The following is a 14,960-nucleotide window of genomic DNA, read 5'->3' as shown; positions in this document are numbered from 1 at the left end:
TGGTGAACCTGTGGAATTCTCTACCACTGAAAGGTGTTGAGGCCAATTCACTAAATATATTCTAAAAGGAGTTGGATGTAGTCCTTACTACTAAGGGGATCAAGGGAAAATGGCAAGAAAGCAGGAATGGGGTACTGAAGTTGCATGTTCAGCCATGAACTCATTGAATGGTGGTGCAGGCTAGAAGGGCTGAATGGCCTAATCCTGCACCTAATTTCTATGTTTCTATGTTTCTAACACTGATTTCAAACAAACTGTCTCTATCCATCCAGATACTTCACTGAGCTCACTCATAATGTACACTACACTTGAACTTGAATCTGGTGGATTATGATTCAGATGTTTTCATGTGATAGTAAAATAGCCAGTGTGTTTAATAATGAAGAAGTAAGCTGGAGACTGCAGGAAGATATCAATCAACTTGTAAGTTGGGCAGAACAGTGGCAAATGGAATTTAATCCAGAGACATGTGAGATCGTGCATTTGTGGAGGGCGAACAAGGAAAGGGAATTCACATCAACTGATAGAACATTGAGAAGTGTAGCGGAATAAAGGGAACTGGGAATGCATGTCCACAGATCCCTGAATGTAGCTGGCCAGTTGGATAAATTGTTTAAGAGGCCCTACGGAATGGTTGCATTTATTGGCAGAGGGATGAAATAGAGTGAGTGGGTTATGCTAGACCTGAATAAAATTCTGGTTAGGCCACAGCTGAAGTAATGCATGCAGTTCTGTTCACCGCATTGAAGGAAGGAAGTAATTGCGCAGGAGAGGGTACAAAGTAGATTTATGTAGAAGTTGCCAGGAATGGAGCAACTTGTTATAGATTGGCTAGGCGGGGTTTGTTTTCCTTGGAACGGAGGAGGCTGATGGATGACAGCATTGAGGTGTATAAAATTAGAAGGGGCCAAAATATTGTTGATTAAAAGGGCCGATTTCCCATAGTAGAGTGGTCAACAACCAGGGGGCATAAATTAAAAGTTATGAGTATCAGGTTTAAAGGGGATTTAAAGGGAACATTCTGCATGCAGATGTTTTGGGGGTCTGGAAGTCACTGCTTGAAAGTGCGCTGGAGATAGAAATCCTCAACACATTTAAAAATTACTTGGATGTGAACTTTAATTGCAATTAGGTGCAAGGATACACACCTAAAACTGGACATTTGTTGGCTGGTGCGGATACGATGGGCTGAAAAGGATTCCTTCCATGCTGTAACCTTCTATGATTACATGATGTCGGTCAGCATTACTTTCATGAAGCAAAACGAGGCGATTGGCTAATTAATGGTGTTTCCAGTGAAAAAATGTTCGTGCAAGCTGGACTCCAACTCAGCAACCTGAGATTAAGAGTTCTATGAGGCTACTGTTCGGTGTACTCAAATCGTGGCATTTTGTAGCCCAGTGAAGGGCAGTAAACCGTAGTTGATGCTGCATTCGCCACTTTCCGCCGGCAGCGGCTGATTGGAGAGTGCGGGACGGGAAAGTTGGGCCTTGTCACGCCCTCACTCACTCTGAATCTGGGGAAGAGCGATTAGTCGATGGGTTTGTTTGTGGCTTTGATTTTCTGTTGTGATGCGAGGTGGTGCGGCAGGATTCTTTAATAATCTCTCACAGTTGAACTGAATGCCTGGAATGTATAGCTTTGAGATTGGATTTCTTCACCATCAGGGCTGGAAACAGGAGGGAGTGAGAGACACTGTCTAGAGATTGAGTGCATACAGAATTGTACAGAGAAATCAGCAAATGCAACAGTCTCGTGAGACACAATACTCTGTTAATATTGAACCACTAATATGAATTATCAAATTTTTTCAAATCATTAATTGAACACGTTTGCAAAATGTTTCCAGCCGGTTTCTTTTCGCGGGTTAGGCGAATGTGATAACCACTACATTACGGAAACGGTGTGGATAAAATAGAGTTGGGAACATCACCAGAGCTTTAACCTCAACAGCTGGACTGCATTTCAGGAGCTTGTGTTACGGGAATAGAATGACGTTGCTAGATTTAGCAAGGTTTTGAGTGTGGCAGGAATTGATCTCGTGTTTCTCTGTCTTTATACATAGGGACGGGAGTGGCCATTCCTCAGAAAGTGCTCAGAATCTTGAATACACTGCTTTAAAGGGCGGTGGAGGCAGATTCAATCTTATCAGTCAAAATGGAGTTGGATAAGAATCCGAAGGAAAGAAATTGCAAAGCTGCGGGTAAATGACGGGGGTGTGGGACTAGTCGAGAGTTGGCATGGCCTTCTTCCATGCTGTAACCATTCCCTTATTCTGTGATTATATAAGTTAGTGGCACATTTAATAGTGTGCATGGATTGAGTCGGCGCAACTAGGGGCATCTGATTCAGAACATTCGGCTGCGCAAAAATTCGGGTTTAATGGCTTTAAATGCATCATTTTTGTTTTGTGAAGTTTCGGTCACAGCAATGTTTGGAAAGGAATTTTCTGCTGAAAGGGACTCAGCATTTAATCTTCTTTCTGGCTGTTGTGGCCATATTTCTTTTTGATGTTATTCTTCCAGAATGTATATTTTCTTTGCTGTTTCACAAAAAAAGTTCCTTGCTTTACATCTATCTTACTTTTTCCCAGTCTCATATACATGTTACCAGCAATGAACATTTTGAAGCAGAGCACTAAAGCACAGTGTCTCAATGCTTTAGGGTTTAAGAGGTAAATTGCAGAGCACAGAGAATTATTCAATTGAGGACTCTCCTTCAGTTAACATTTCTTTCGTTGTGCAAATGAAAATCATCAGTTAATTACTTATGTTTTCCCGTGAAAACACGATGACATTTAACGATTATACATTTTCTACATTTCGGAGGCCACTGGTTAATGAGAACAGGCAGCACGATTTGTTAAGGAAGGATTGCGTTTGACTAACTTGATTGCATTTTTGGAGGAAGTCATCAGGTGAATCGATGAAGTACTGCGTATGATGTAGTGTATCTGGATTTTATTAATGCTTTCACTAAGGTCCCACATGGCAGACTGGTCATGAAAGTAAATTCCCATGGGATCCAGTGCAAAGTGGAAAATTTGATCCAAATTTGGCTCAGAGGCAGGAAGCAAAGGGTAATGTTTGATGGGTGTTTTTGTGTCTGGAAGAATGTTTCAAGTGCGGTTCCGCAGTTTTCAGTGCTAGGATCATTGCTTTTTATGGTAATTATCAATGATATAAACTTGAATATAGGGGTTATAATTAAGACGTTTTCAGGTGATCGTAAAATAGGCAGTGTGGTTGAAAATGTAGAAGAAAGCTGAGACTGCAGGCAGATATCAATCAACTGGTAAGGTGGGCAGAACAGTGGCAAATGGAATTCAATCCAGAGACGTGTGAGATCGTGCATTTGTGGAGGGCTAACAAGGAAAGGGAATACACATCAACTGGTAGGACATTGAGCAAGATAGTGGAACAAAGGGAACTGGGATTGCATCTCCACTGATCTCAGAATGTAGTTGGCCAATTGGATGAGTTAGTTAAGAAGGCATACTCATGTTTGCATTTATTGGCAGAGACAAGGAAAAGAATAGCAAGTGGGTTATGCTTTAACTTTATAATTCTCTGGTTAGGCCATAGCTGGAGTACTGCGTGCAGTTCTGGTCACCGCATTGAAGGAAGGACGAGATTGCGCTGGAGAGGGTACAGAGGAGATTACGTAGATGTTGCCGGGAGGAGAGCAACTTTGCTATGAGGACAGATTGGATAGGCTGGGTTTGTTTTCTTTGGAACATAGGAGGCTGATGGGCGACAGCATTAAGGTGTATAAAGTTAGCAGGGGCCTAGATATTGTTGATTAAAAGGGCCTATTTTCCATAGTAGAGGGGTCAACAACCAGGCGGCATGAATGAAAAGTAATTAGTATAAGGGTTAAAGGGGATGTGAAGGGAACATTCTTCATCCTGATGTTTGCGGGTGCCTAGGACTCATTGGCTGAAGGTGTGGTGGAGGGAGAAACCCTCACCACATTTAAAAAGTACTTGGATGTGCACTTAAATTGCTGTAGGGTGCAGGGTTATGAACCTAAACCTGGACATTTGTTGGTCGGTGAGGATACGATGGGCCGAAAAGCACTCCTTCCAAGCTGTTAACTTCTATGATTATATAATTATCGGTTAGCATTACTTTCATGATGCAAAACGAGTTGATCGGCTCATTAATGGTGTTTCCAGTGAAAAAAATATTCGTGTAAGCTGGGGCTCGAACTCAGAAACCTGAGCTAAAGAGTTTTATGAGATCACTTTTCGGTCTACGGGGAGCTTTGGCTTGAACCGCGACATTTTGTATCCCAGTGAAGGACGGTGAACCACTGATGATGCTGCATTCGCCGCTTTCCGCCGGCAGCGGCTGATTGGAGAGTGCGGTCTCGGAATGCTTGGGCTTGTCCCGCCCTCACCCACTCTGGAGCTGGGGAAGAGCGATTAGCGGTTGGGTTTGTTTGTGGCTTTGATCTTCGATGCGGCACGGCAGGATCCTTTAATGATCTCTCACAGCTTCACTGAATGCACGGAGTGTGCAGCTATGAGATGGGGTTTCTCCATGGTTACTGCTGGAAACGGGAGGGAGTGAGAAACACTGAGCAGGGTTTAATTGTGTACAGAACGGTACAAAGAAATCAACAAATCCAACAGCGTCATGAGACTCTGCACTCTGTTAATATTGAAGCACCAATAGGAATTATTCAATTTCTTCTAATCATTAATTGAACACGTTTGCTAAATGTTTCCGCTCGGTTTCGCGTGTTAGCCGAACGTAATAACCACAACACTACAGAAATGCTGTGGCAAATGAAGTGTTGAGAATATAACCGGAGCTTTAGCCTGAACAGCTGGACTACACTTCAGGAGCTTGCGTTTTGAGAATAGAATAAATTGAGCAAGGTTTTGAGTGTGGCAGGAATTGATCCCGTGTTTCTCTGTCTTTATGCATAGGAACAGGAGTGGCCATTCCTCGCAAGTGGTTAGAATCTGGAATACGCTGCTTTAAAGGGCGGTGGAGGCAGACTCAAGTTTATCTTTCAAAATGGAGTTGGATAAGTATCTGAAGGAATACAATTGCACAGCTGCGGGTAAATGACGGGGGAGTGGGACTAGTTGAGAGTTGGCATGGGCTCGACGGGCCGAATGTGGTTCTGCCTTACTGTAACCATTCCCTTATTCTGTGTTGCTATAAGTTAGTGGCACATTTAACAGTGTGCATGGAAGCAGAATATTGCAAAGGGACATGGATTGAGTCGGCAGAGCGAGAGGCATCTGATCCAGAAGATTCGGGTGCGCGGAAATTTGGGTTTAATGATTTTAAAAAGCATAATTTTTGTTTTGTGAAGTTTCGGTCAGAGAAATGTTTGGGAAAGGAATTTTTTGCTGAAAGGGACTCAGCATTTAATCCTCTTTCAGGATTTTGGCATCACATTTCTTTTCGATGTTACTCTTCCAGAATGTATATTTTCTTTGCTGTTTCACAATAACCAGTCACTTGCTCTACAGTCTATCTCACCGTATCCCCAGTCCCATGTATTGTGACCAGCAATGATCATTTTGAAGCAGACCACGAATGCACAGTGTCTAAAATGGTTAAAGGGTAAATTGCAGAGCACAGTCAAATTATTCAATTAAGCACTCTCCTTCAGTTAACATTTCTTTAGTTGTGCAAATGAAGATCATCAGTTAATTGATGATATTTTCCCATGAAAACTTGATAACATTTAACGATTATACATTTTCTACATTTCGAAATGCACTGGTTAATCAAGCACGATTTGTTAAGGAATGGTGGCGTTTGACTAACTTGTTGCATTTTTGGAGGAGGTCACCAGATGGCTCGATGAAGCAGTGTGTGTGATGTAGTCTACATGGATTTTATTAATGCTTTCACTGAGGTCCCACATAGCAGACTGGTCATGAAAGTAAAAGCCCATGGGATCAAGGGCGAAGTGGCAAATTGGATCCAAATTTGGGTCAGAGACAGGAAGCAAAGTGTAATACTTGATGGGTATTTTTGTGAATGGAAGGATGTTTCCAGTGCTTTTTATGGTATTTATCAATGATCTAAACTTGAACATAGGGGTTATGATTAAGACGTTCTCAGGTGCAAGTAAAATAGGCAGTGCAGTTGATAATGAAGACGAAAGTTGGAGACTGCAGGAAGATATAAATCAACTGTAAGGTGGGCAGAACAGTGGCAAGTGGAATTTAATGAGAATAGAATGACGATGCGATAGTTGGCAAGGTTTTGAGTGTGGCAGGAATTGATCTCATGTTTCTCTGTCTTTATACATAGGAACAGGAGTGGCCATTCCTCAGAAAGTGGTTAGAATCTGGGATACATTGTTTAAAAGGGCGGTGGAGACAGACTCAATCTTATCTTTCAAAACGGAGTTGGATAAGTATCCGAAGGTATAAAATTGCACAGCTGCGGGTAAATGACGGGGGAGTGGGACTAGTTGAGAGTTGGCATGGGCTCGACGGGCCGAATGTGGTTCTTCCGTACTGTAACCATTCCCTTATGCTGTGATTGTATAAGTTAGTGACACATTTATAGTGTGCATGGAAGCAGAATATTGCAAAGCGGCATGGATTGAGTCGACAGCGATAGAGGCATCTGATTCAGAAGATTCGGTGCACGAAAATTTGGGTATAATGACTTTAAAAAGCATCATTTTTGTTTCGTGAAACTTCGATCAGAGAAATATTTGGGAAAGGAATTTTTTTGCTGAAAGGGACTCAGCATTTAATCTTCCTTCTGGATGTTGGCCTCAAATTTCTTCTCGATGTTATTCTTCCAGAATGTATATTTTCTTTGCTGTTTCACAATAACCAGTCCCTTGCTCTACAGTCCATCTCACTGTATCCCCAGTCTCATGTATTGTTACCAGCAATGAACATTTTGAAGCAGACCACTAAAGTCAGTGTCTAAAATGGTTTAAGAAGTAAATTGCAGAGCACAGACAAATTATTTTATTGAGGACTCTCCTTCAGTTAACATTTCTTTTGTTGTGCAAATGAAGATCATCAGTTAATTAATGATGATTTCCCGTGAAAGCAGGATAACATTGAACGATGATACATTCTCTACGTTTCGAAAGGCACTGGATAATCAGGACAGTCCGCATGATTTGTTAAGGAATGGTTGCGTTTGACTAACTTGAATGCACTTTTGGATGAGGTCACCATGAGGGTCGATCAGTAGTGCGTACGATGTAGTGTATATGAATTTTATTAATGCTTTCGCTAAGGTCCCACATGGCAGACTGGTTGTGAAAGTAAAAGCCCACGGGATCCAGGTCAAAGTGACAAATTGGTTCAGATGCAGGAAGCAAAGGTAAATCTTTGATGGGTGTTTTTGTGACTGGAAGGATGTTTCCAGTGTGGTTCTGCAGTTTTCAGTGCTAGTCCATTGCTTTTCGTGGTATTTTTCAATGATCTAAACTTGCATATCGGGGTTATGATTAAGAAGTCTTCAGGTGGTCGTAAAATAGGCAGTGTGGGTGATAATGAAGAAGAAACTGGAGACTGCAAGAAGATATCAATCAACTTGTAAGGTGGGCAGAACAGTGGCCAATGGAATTTAATCCAGAGACGTGGTAGATTGTGCATTTGTGGAGAGTTAACACCGAAAGGGAATACACATCGACTGTAGGACATTGAGAATTGTAGGGGAGCAAAGGGAACTGTCAATGCCTGTCCTCAGATCGCTGAATGTAGCTGGCTAGTTGGATAAGTTGATTAAGAAGACAAACCGAATGGATGCATTTATTGGCAGAGGCATGGAATAGAAGAGCAAGTGGGTTATATCTGAAATGTGCAAAATTCTGGTTAGCCTACAGCTGGAGTACTGCGTGCAGTTCTGGTCACTGTATTGAAGGAAGGATGTGATTGCACTGAATAGGATACAGAGGAGATTTATGTCTAATGTTGCCGGGAGTGGAGCAACTTTGTTATGAGGATAGATTGGATAGGCTGGGTTTGTTTTCCTTGGAACAGAGGAGGCTGATGGGCGACAACATTAAGGTGTACAAATTAGGCCTAAATATTGTTGATTAAAAGGGCCCACTTGCCGTAGGTGAGTGGTCAACAACCAGGGGGCATAAATTAAAAGTAATTAGCATAAGGGTTAAAGGGGATTTGACGGGAACATTCTTCATGCAGATGTTTGTCGGGGTCAGGAACTCACTGCCTGAAAGTGTGGTGGCGGGAGAAACCTTCTCCACATTTATAAAGTACTTGGATGTGCACTTGAAATGCCGTAAGGTGCAGGGTTACACACCTAAAACTGGACATTTGTTCGCCGGTGCAGATTCGATGGGCTGAAAAGGACTTCTTCCATGCTGTAATCTTCCATGATTATATAATTATCGGTTAGCATTACTTTCATGATGCAAAACGAGGCGATCAGCTAATTAATAGTGTTTCCAGTGAAAACATGTTCGTTTAAGCAGGGCTCCAACTCAGGAACCTGAGATTAAGAGTCTTATGATGCTGCTGTTCGATGTATGGGGAGCTTTGGTTCGAACCGTGGCATGTTATAGCCCAGTGATGGGCGGTAAGCCAGTGTTGATGCTGCATTCGTCGCTTTCCGCCGGCAGCGGCTGATTGAAGATGCGGGACCGGAATGTTGGGGCTTGTCCCGCCCTCTCTCACTCTGGAGCTGGGGAAGAACGATTCGTCGATGGGTTTGTTTGTGGCTTTTATTTTCTTTTGTGAAGCGAGGCGGTGCAGCAGGATCCTTTAATAATCTCTCACAGCTGAACTGAAGGCATGGAATGTGCAGCTTTGAGATGGCGTTTCTCCACCGTCAGGGCTGGAAAGGGGAGGGAGTGAGAAACACTGTGCAGAGTTTCAGTGTGTACAGAATTGTACAGAGAAATCAACAAATGCAACAGCGTCATGAGACACTGCATTCTGTTAACCACGAATACGAATTACTCAATTTGTTCTAATCATTAATTGAAGACGTTTGCAAAAAGTATCCACCCAGTTTCGAACCAGGGATCTTTTGGGAGTTAAGCAAACGTGATAACCACTACACTACAGAAATGCTGTGGCAAAAGCCCTCTTGGGAACATAACCACAGCTTTTACCTCAACAGTTGGACTACACTCCAGGAGCTTGCGTTCCGAGAATAGAATGAAGGTGCTTTATTTAACAAGGTTGTGAGTGTGGCACCAATTGATCCCGTGTTTCTCAGACTTTATAGATAGGAACTGAAGGTGGCCATTTAGCAGCAAGCAGTAAGAATCTGAAATACAATGCTTTAAAGGGCGGTGGAGGCTGATTTAATCTTATCTTTCAAAAGGTAGTAGGATCAGGATCTGAAGGAAAAAAAATGCACAGCTGCGGGTAAATGACGGGGGAGTGGGACTAGTTGAGAGTTGGCATGGGCTCGATGGGCCGAATTGCCTTCCATGCTGTAACTATTCCCTTATCTGTGATTATATAAATTAGTGCCACATTTAATAATGTGCATGGAAGCACAATATTGCAAAGGGACATGGATTGAGTTGGCACAACGAGAGGCATCTGATTCAGAAGATTCGGCTGCATGAAAATTCGGGTTTAATGACTTTGAAAGGAACATTTTTCTTTTGTGAAGTTTTGGTCAGAGAAATGTGTGTGAAAGGAATTTTTGGCAGAAAGGGAGTCAGCATTTTATCTTCTTTCTGGCTTTCGGGGTCACATTTCTTTTCCAATTTATTGTGTTCCTAACACAGATGAGACTGCACAAAGGGAGGTTCAAGTAACAGTGATCTCAGTCTTTATTAAGACACTCCAGAGTGAGGAACAGGCCTTTGGGGCCGGATTGTATACAGTGCTCCCAAAGGATGGTGGGATCCCTTGGGTCTTCACGGGATGCATTCCCTGGTGGTGGAACATGGAAGTGCATGCTTTATAGATACACAGCATCACTTCCCCCAAAGTCAAAGGGAAAACTATTTGGAAGGTGAGGCGGTCGGAAGCCTTTCTTTCTCTGGTTCACCGCCTCACTACAAATGTCTGTTCTGGTGTGTTGGCTGTGCCCTCGCTGGGTTGGCGTGTTGTTGGCCCTGCAGGGTTTCTGGGTGAACCTGGCCTAGCTGGGATGTTGGGCGTGATGGGTTCGATTTCCTAGTCCGGGGTGGTGTCGTTGATGCTTTGGGTGTGTCTTTTGGGCTCGAAAAAGGTGGTGTCTGCTGCGGGTTGTTCAGAGCAGTCTGTGAACCGCAGCCTCGTTTGGTCCAGGTGATTTCTGCCATTTGTCCATTGTATAGTTTGACTACAAACTCCCTACTCCCTTCATTAACTATCACCGTGCCGGCGGTCGACTTGGGACCATGTCCATAATTTAGCACATACACAGGGTGATTCAGATCAATTTCCCATGACACAGTGGCGCGACCATCGCTTACATCTTGTTGCTGCCGCGTGCTCGCTACCTGATCATGCAGGTTGGGGTGAAGATACGAGAGTCTCGTTTTAAGTGTCCTTTTCATGAGTAGCTCAGCTGGGGGCACCCCTGTGAGTGAGTGTGCCTCATGCCGTAGCTGAGCAGTACTCGGGACAGGCACGTTTGGAGTGAGGCTTCTGTGACTCGTTTAAGGCTCTGTTTGATTGTTTGTACTGGCCGCTCTGCCTGCCCATTGGAGGCTGGTTTAAATAGGACGGCGTGACATGTTTGATCCCATTTCAGGTCATGAATTCTTTAAGTTCGGCACTGGTGAAACATGGCCCGTTGTAACTGAACAATATGTCAGGCAGGCCGTGGGTGGCAAACATGACCTTCAAGCTTTCAATGGTGGCGGTGGCGGTGCTTCTCGACATAATTTCACATTCAGGCCTCACACACGGAGCCCAGTGTAGGCAATGTGGGAGTGAGTGTGTTACTATTCACGATGATCTCAGGCCCCACACAGGGAACTCCGTGTAGACAGTGTGTGAGTGAGTGTGTTAATATTCACCCTGATCACAGGCCTCACACAGGGAGCCAACTGTAGACAGTGTGTGAGTGAGTGTGTTAATATTCACCCTGATCACAGGCCGCACACAGGGAGCCTAGTGTAGACAGTGTGTGAGTGAGTGTGTTAATATTCACCCTGATCACAGACGTCACACAGGGAGCCCAGTGCAGACAGTGTGTGAGTGAGTCTGTTAATATTCACCCTGATCACAGGCCTCACACAGGCAGCCCTGTGTAGAGAGTGTGTAAGTGAGTGGGTTAATATTCACTCTGATCACAGGCCTTCTGTTGCCAAGCTCTGGAACTCCCTGCATAAATCTCTCCATCTCTGCACTTCTCCATCATCCTTCAAGATGCTCCTTAAAATCTACCTCTTTAATGAAGCTTTCAGTCACCTGGCATAATTTTTCCTGATATGTCTCGGTGTCAAATGTTTTGCCTCATAACACTTCTGTGAAGCGCCTTGGGATGATTCACTCTGATAAAGGCGTAAATTAAATAATAGTTATTGTTGTTTTGAAATCTGACCTTCTTGAAATGCACCCTGGAGCTTTATTTGATGTTTATTATGGCCTCATTAACCTGTGTCGCTGCTTTTATTGATATGTGTATCTGCACCTCTCTGCTCCACTACCCCGTTCAGAAATGGCAATTTGCGCTAATTAATCGCCTGACACTCAATTGTTCATTTAAGGAATATCCCAACTGGCCATCTCATGAGTCAACTGTGCAAGTTTAATCTCTCTGGGTAAAGGCGTGCCTCGCTAAGTTTAGGTTTATGTGAATGTGAATGTATGTATCTTTGTGTTTCTGCGTATGTGTTTGTGAGTGTGTTAATGTGTGCAAGTATGTGAGTGTGTAATTATGTGTCTGGTTAAGCGTGTGTGAGTGTGAGTGTGTTATTGTGTGTGAATGTGTGAGTGTATGACTGAATTAGTGTGTGTGTGTGTGTGGAAGGATGTATGAGTATGAGTGTGTTATTGTGTGTGACTTTCTGTCTGGGTAAGTGTGTGTGCATTTGTGTGAGTGTGTACGTGTGTGTCTGGGTAAATAAATGTGAGTGTATTATTATTCATGAGTGTATGTGCATGTGTCTGGGTAAATGTATGTGTGGGTAATTGCTGGCTGGTGTACAAAAGTCATCACACGTTAAAAACCTCCACACATCTTCCACCCTTGAAGATTTTGTTCGGAACTGGAATTTTATGTCCTTCATTGAAACACCCGTGAACATTCTGACGTCGAAGCAAGTCATCCTCAATTCGAGTAATTGCCTATGATGGATGGAGTGTGTGCGTAAGTGTGCGTGTGTGTGTGTGTAAATATGTGAGTGTTTATGTGTGTGTCTGGGTAAGTTATGTGTGAGTGTGAGTGTGAGTGTATTATTGCCTGTGAGTTTGTGCCTGGGTAAGTGTGTGTGTGAGCAAGTGTGTGTGACTGTGTAAGTCTGGGAGTGTGCAAGTGCGTGAATATGTGTCTGTGTAAGTGTGTGAGTCTGTGAGTGTGTATGTCTATGAGTGTGAGTGTGCGAGTGTGTAAGTGCGTGTCTAGGTAAGTGTGTGAGTGCTTACATCTGTGAGTGTGTGAGTGTATGTGTGCGTAAGCAAGTGAGCCTGCAAGCGCGTGCCTGGCAAAGTGTTTGTTTGTGTAAATTAGCTAATGTGTGAGTGTGTGTCTGGGTAAGAGTGTGAGTGTGTAAGTCTGTTAGTGTAAGTGTGTGAGTGTGTAATTGTGTGCCTGGCTAAACGTGACAGTGTATAAGTCTCTGAATGTATTAGTGTGTAAATGTGTAAGTGTGCACATGTGTGCCTGGGTAAGTGTTTGAGTGTGTAAGTGTATGAGTATGTGAATCTGTAAGTTTGTGCGAGTGTCTATGTGTGCGCATGTGTGTGCTTGAGTGTGTATCTGGGTAAGTGTGTGAGTGTGTAATCTTTGAATATATGCGTGTCTAAGTGCGTAAGTGTGTAAGAGCGTGAGTATATAAGTCTGTGCCTGGGTGTGTGGGTGAGTAAGTGCGTGATTTTGTGAATGTGTCTGTGTATGTGTGTGTAAGTCTGTGAGTGTGTAAGTGTGTGTAATTGTGTGTGTGTAATTGTGTGTGTGTCTGTGTGAGTGTGTGTGTGAGTGTGTGTGTAAGTGTCTGCGTGTGAGTGTGTGTTTGTAACTGTGTCTGGGAAAGTGTGTGAGTGTGAATGTGTGTAAGTGTGTGTCTGGATATGTGTTTGAGTGTGTATGTCTGTGAGATTGTGTCTGTGTGTGTGTGAATGAGTGGCTGTGAGCGTGACTGTGTGTCAGTGCGTGTCTGTGTGTGACTGTGTGTGTGATTGTCTGTGTGCGTGCAGGCGGGGTTCAAGGCATCACCCATATAGGCGCAGGTGGCCCAGACTAGAGTGCGGTACCTTGGACATTGGATCAGTCAGGGCAAGAAATACATGACAGAGGAAAGACAGATGGCAATTAGGGACATGCCCAAGCCCCAGAATTTCAGTGGAGTAAGGAAGGTATTCGGACTTTTTAACTATCGTCGGAATGTTACACCTCGATACACAACAATTGCGGAACCCATACAGAAATTAATTAAATGGAGCGGGGGATCCCTGCAGAAGATAGATTGCAGACCGAAGCAGGAAGAGGCATAAGGTGACCTAAAAGAGATCTGATGTCGTCCCCCGCCCTAAGATTGTTAGATCCCAATAAACCTTTCCAACTCCATTGTGATCAGGATGATGGACGCTATTCCGCCGTGGTAATGCAGGAACATGGGAGCCAACAGAGACCTAGAGCTTCCTACTCAACGAAGAAAGTTCCAGTGGTTAGTGGAATGCCCCGATGTGTGTCCGCCCTGAACTGTGTGACTTGGGCGGTCAAAGTAAGCCAACCAATAGTGATGATGGGACAGATCATTTTACACCTACAACATACCCTGGCAGAACTACTAAATACTGGAAAGCTGCGGTCGATCTCGGACAAACGAAAAGCATAGTGGTAGGCCGTATTCATGCCCAAAGGCAAGTCAGTAATAATAAACAAGCATAATGGAGTTAACCACGCTGCCGGTAGCTGACATAAGGAGAGGAACATCGCTCTGGGGAACAAGTTGAGGAGGAAACGCACAGCGGGGTAAAGGAAGAGCCATTGGACAATCCAGATGAGACTTTCTATGTGGATGGATCCAGGAAATGCATTGATGGAGAACCCCATACTGGGTGGGCAGTGGTAACACAGGAGCGAGAGGAAATAATGGTAGGAACGCTCCCAGGAGACAAGTCAGCTCAGGTGGCAGAACTGGTATAAAGGCTCTCGAGTCAGCTAAATAAAAGCGAGTAAACAAATATCCAGATAATCAATATGTTTTTGGGGTGGTTCACCACGATATGGCAGCCTGGTCACGACGAGGGTATGTGACATCTACTGGCGAGGTGGTACAACATGGAAAGTTATTAGAAAGTCTAGTGAAAGCAGCAAAGGAACCATGGTGAGCAGCGGCAATAAAGGTAAAAGCATACACAAAACTAACTAGTAAGGGCCAAAAGCACTGGCAAGACCTACCCATCATCAGGAATAGGTTCACCGACCTCGGAGCCAAACGAGCGGCAGGTGAACGGAAGCCAGAGCCAGCATTTAAGGCTGAAATTCAACCAGTAATGTGAACAGTGTTCATACTGATAGAAATATAGTATTGGTCCAACAGAGTGTCGATCAGGAAGAAAGACGTGAAAGGAGTCCAGCAAAAATATGAAATATGGGTATGGCGTCCCCAGGAGCAAGTTGTGGCACCACAATGTTGTGGGCAACAACTACTAAAATTATATCATGGGATAACACATACATATCCAGAGAAGCAACATGCTGTACTTGCTCTCGCAGTACTCGTGGTGGCCAGCAATGCGGAAGGATGCAGCTAAATTTTGCCAAAGATGCATTATTTGTGGCAAACAAAACGTAGGCAGGGGATGCAAGGTACGAATGGGACATCAGCCAAGGCTACAGGGACCTTGGGAGAATTTACAGATAGACTTCACC

General features: G+C 43.9%; 1 long non-coding RNA gene across 1 annotated transcript in view; it reads left to right on the top strand.

Moving 5' to 3' along the window:
• LOC139275877 (uncharacterized) overlaps positions 1 to 14,960 on the top strand; it is a 155,061-nt gene that overhangs the window by 41,171 nt on the left and 98,930 nt on the right. Inside the window, exon 2 of the long non-coding RNA XR_011595780.1 lies at positions 4,937 to 5,073. This is a non-coding gene — a long non-coding RNA (uncharacterized lncRNA). The remainder of the gene's footprint in view (positions 1 to 4,936; positions 5,074 to 14,960) is intronic.

Source organism: Pristiophorus japonicus, chromosome 11 (assembly GCF_044704955.1).
Source record: "Pristiophorus japonicus isolate sPriJap1 chromosome 11, sPriJap1.hap1, whole genome shotgun sequence".
NCBI classification, from domain to species: Eukaryota; Metazoa; Chordata; class Chondrichthyes; family Pristiophoridae; genus Pristiophorus; species Pristiophorus japonicus.
Note: the sequence above shows the minus strand (reverse complement) of the source record. Positions and strands in the feature narration are given on the sequence as shown.